Below are 4,468 nucleotides of genomic sequence, written 5' to 3' on the forward strand. Positions count from 1 at the left end.
ATGCACCAACGATATTCACTTTCTGATCGAACAAGATACTGAAGTTGAAAATCGTAGCATTATTTCGACTACTTATCGTGTACACAGACACAAAAAAAATAAAAAAAAAATAAAAAAATAAAAAAACACACATCATTGTAAAATCAATACATTCATCGTTCCACTCAGAATCTAAAATTGAACATTTGACAAATTAATAACTACATAATGATATTCAAATGTTTGTGATTTTGACAAATATTTTATTAAATTTTCAAGTTGTTTGACCGAGTCAACATATTGTTTTCGATATTTTGCATAGAAAATGCTAAAATAAACATTTGATGTATATTTCAAATATCTACGGTTATTGGTTTATGAATTACAACAAAATAAGAAAATCAATTTTGTCCCGCTTTCCTAATGGAAAAGATGCTGAAGTTGAAAATCAAAAGCTTTTTTTCTACTGTAAAAAGTGTCTTCAAACACAAAAAAACACCATTGTAAGTCAATATATTCATTGCGATTGTTTCGCTCAGAATTAAAAATAATGTGAAAGTATGACATAGTATTAAGCATATACAGTGGCATGGTGAATGGGGTCTTATGACGCCTATAGGCGTCATGGTGGATTCTTTTTTGCTGGGTGGGGTGGTTGGGTACATTATTGTAACCAATAACATACAACAAAAATTAAAATATTTACAGTCACATAATAATTATATGTACTATATATTACATTAAGGGGATAAAGAGGGGGTAGGTACTGAAATATATGCTGGGCATCAAGGTTTATAAATGTTCACCATGCCACTGATCATATATCTATGGAATATACCATATAGTATTGAGGTACTGATTGTATGCTAGAAAATGGTATGACGGTGTGTCATATATGAATTAAAAATTGCAATACCTAGTTCAATGGAAAGTTTTGAAAATTGAAGGGATAACTAAACAATTGCATACTCCATTACTCTATATTCACTATCTACTGGTATTAAAGCAGTCAATAAATAAAAATAAGTCTCTCAGGTCATAGGGGTCCATATATAATAATAAGGACAAGGCAACTAAAAATTAAATGTAAATATTCATGCGTTTACTGTGCAAACAATAGCACTTGTAAAGACTTGTTTCTACCCTTTTTGCCTTACGCTATGTTGAATAGGTAGGTACTCCAGTGAGTTAGAGCGTTTTGTCACGAGTTTATACAATATATTATAATGCAAATTATGCTCTGGCAGGTATCTTCATAATCGAACCTGTCCTTGACACAACAATGAATCGGAGACACATCGAAGGGGGTAGACTCTGGGTCCGTAGTCTGTACACCCAGAGTGTGTAAAATGATAAATTAATCACAATTTAGATTTGAAATATTACACTATTTTATTGATTGGAAACAATTGTATATTCAGTTTCATAATTTCTATAATAGGTAGTCTATTGGTAATATTTTTTTATATTTTGGATCTTGTTATTGGTTATTTATAGGTTTTTTTGACATTACGATAGGTAACTAATAATAAACGTGTAGTTTTATAAGTCTCCCCTAATATCTTGAAAAATCCTGGTTGTGACTGCAATGAATTAATTCAAAAATGTCTACAACAATAATCAGATATTTTAAAAACTTTATAAAAGTGTTTGTTAACTTATTCACTTATATTATTCATAAATTATTCTATATATTCCTCAAATCCCTACTCGAAAATGAAAGCAAGACAATAACAACTACCACATTTTGACCAAAAAGTCTTATTTGGATGTTTTACTAAGATTCTGTAAATTCTTGCGGTCTCAGGCCACAGCCGATGCCTGATTAGGTATTGAACGACACATCAGCTGCCACCTGCAGATTAAAGATGAAACACGAAGGATAATAATCTATGTGGCACCAGTCATATTTCATAATATTTTATATACGATGGGCAAGTAATTTTAAAATATTGTAATGTTTTAATATCCATCGACGCGTTTGAGGCATTTCCGCGTTAGGAAAATAATTAATAAATAATAAATAAATCTATTTTCCTTATTAGTTTGACGGTAATTGGTCAAAAAGATAGAGGATATAATAATATTTCAAGTCTGGTTAAAAAGTAATCTGAGACTCTGAGATATTTTTACTGTAGTCAAACAAAAATGCGCTTAGACTCAATGACCCTCAATTTTTCATCCCATTTTTACAAACTTGAGACTGTTCGTGAAATCCATGGGTATGAATAAGAAAGATTTAAAAGAGGATTGTTTTCTTTTTTATTTATATTAAAAATCACAGATCAAGTTCACAAATTGATTATTTTAAATAGCATTGAACTTATTGGTTTAATTTTTATTTTATTTATTTATTTTGAAAAAAATCTATTTTTTTTTTTTTGTTTGGTGTAACTTAAAAACTAACAACCGCAGGTCACTGAAATTTTCACCAAATATTTATATTAGCATTTTCCATGAATGGTAAAATTTTCAAATTATCTTTTTCTTATTCTTTTTGAACTAGTTATAGCTTTAAGAAATTTACAATTTTTTTTAATTTTGTAAATTTTTATTAATTATTTTTCCATAGAAACTTTTTCACTCTGTAAAAAAGCTTGAAATTTAATGCAAGGTTCTTTATAAGTTTCATTAATGGAAGTTCAAAAATATTAAAGATACATAGGCATGATTTTTTTTTATAACTGGAAATTAATATTATTTTTTTATGAGCGTTTGAATTTAAAATTTGTTGATGTATCTTTGTTTTAATATATGTACTTAACTACCTAAGTAGGTACCTACCTATGACCTAGCTCAGTTCATTGACAAATCAGCATCGGCGTATCTGGCTTTATAAACTTATTCGAGCGAAATGAGCAATTCACCTAAGGGCTATGGTGGATTATTATATACCACTTTATATATCTTCAAACGTGGTTCGAACTAGTAGCTTAACTACTCTCTAAACTTTAAAGGTATATTCAAGAACAATCTCTGAAACTTTCGTCAAAATCGGTATGGTAGTTTCTGAGTAGGTACCTAGGTATATAATATTATATAAGTTATTAAGCTACCTACACACATAAGAACATTTTATTTTGTTGTAAGTATGTACCTATATAATATATGAACAACAAATAACAAAATTAAGCACCTACGACCTACATACTAGATATATTTTCCCTCCGCAACATAAATATTATATTATTATTTTACCTATGTAAAATAAAATTTTGAATTTTTTTAAATATTATCTTGTATTATCTATTTGTCTATATTAACGATCACTTCACACGTTCTACACAATACATATTATTTACAATTCTTGTATGGTTTATATAACCGTCCATGTCGTATCCGCTGGTGTAATGCGCTATTTTAAGATTTATTCCACAGTCATTGTTCACCTTTAGTGTTTCATTGCTTAAATATTTCTTGGAACATATTATAATATCCGTGTAGCGTTTATACTAACGAATTTTTTTTATTTGAAATATATATATTTTAACGATTTTTTAGTCGTTAAATCTGTAACAATTGATTATAAACTTAACAAAACGAAAAAAAGAAACAATATTTTTTTGTTCACATCAAAATATGTTTATTAGGTATAATAAAAGGCCCGAAAAAAAAAAATCGAAATTGAGATGTGTGAACAATTTAACAATTTTGAATAACTTAAATTTAAAGAAAAAAATACGACGAACAGGATAGACACAATAAACAATGGGGGGGAGGATGCGAGATGGCGATTGGTGCGGAATTTAGTGGTGCAGGCCACTGGTCACCTCTGCACGTTCTCCAACCTGTCCCGCGGGTTGACGAGTGTCGCTGGCCAAATTTCCAAATTCATTAAATCAAAAAAATATTGATATATCAAAAATTCCAAAAATAAACTACTTGACTTAGATAAATGTTTTTAGTATCAAAATTATTGTTTTTATAATCAGATTCACAAATTGGCTATTTTGAATATATCTAAAAAAATTTAAATCAAATTTTTTATTTTTTATTTTCAATGTTAAAAAATAAGTACCTAATTAAAATATATAAATAATTTTTTGCATAATATATTTGAAACTTTAATAAGTGACTATAAATTGTATATAAAAAAACAATTTAAATATTGATTAGAACTAAAGTTATTTCAAAAGTTCAAAATTGTTTAGTTTACTTACTAGAGAAATATCATTTAGTTTTATATAAGGAAGGCCTAATTAATACTGGCGGAGTTTCCATATACCCATTGCAAGTAAGAAAATAAAACTGGGGGAGTTTATATTAGACCTTTTCATTACCTTTTTATCTAACCGGTATTCTGGCGGAGTTTACAATCGCCCCTTAAAATATGACCTTATCGATCTCAAGTAGACATATTAACGAACTCAAATCAGTTTTCAGAAGTCTTTTCACGTTAACAGGTCCATCGGTAGGATTGACAAAAAGTACCTACATACAAATGAGCATAAATCGTTTAACGTTCATTAAACGTAAAATACATTAATTA

Source organism: Acyrthosiphon pisum, chromosome A2 (assembly GCF_005508785.2).
Source record: "Acyrthosiphon pisum isolate AL4f chromosome A2, pea_aphid_22Mar2018_4r6ur, whole genome shotgun sequence".
NCBI lineage: Eukaryota > Metazoa > Arthropoda > Insecta > Hemiptera > Aphididae > Acyrthosiphon > Acyrthosiphon pisum.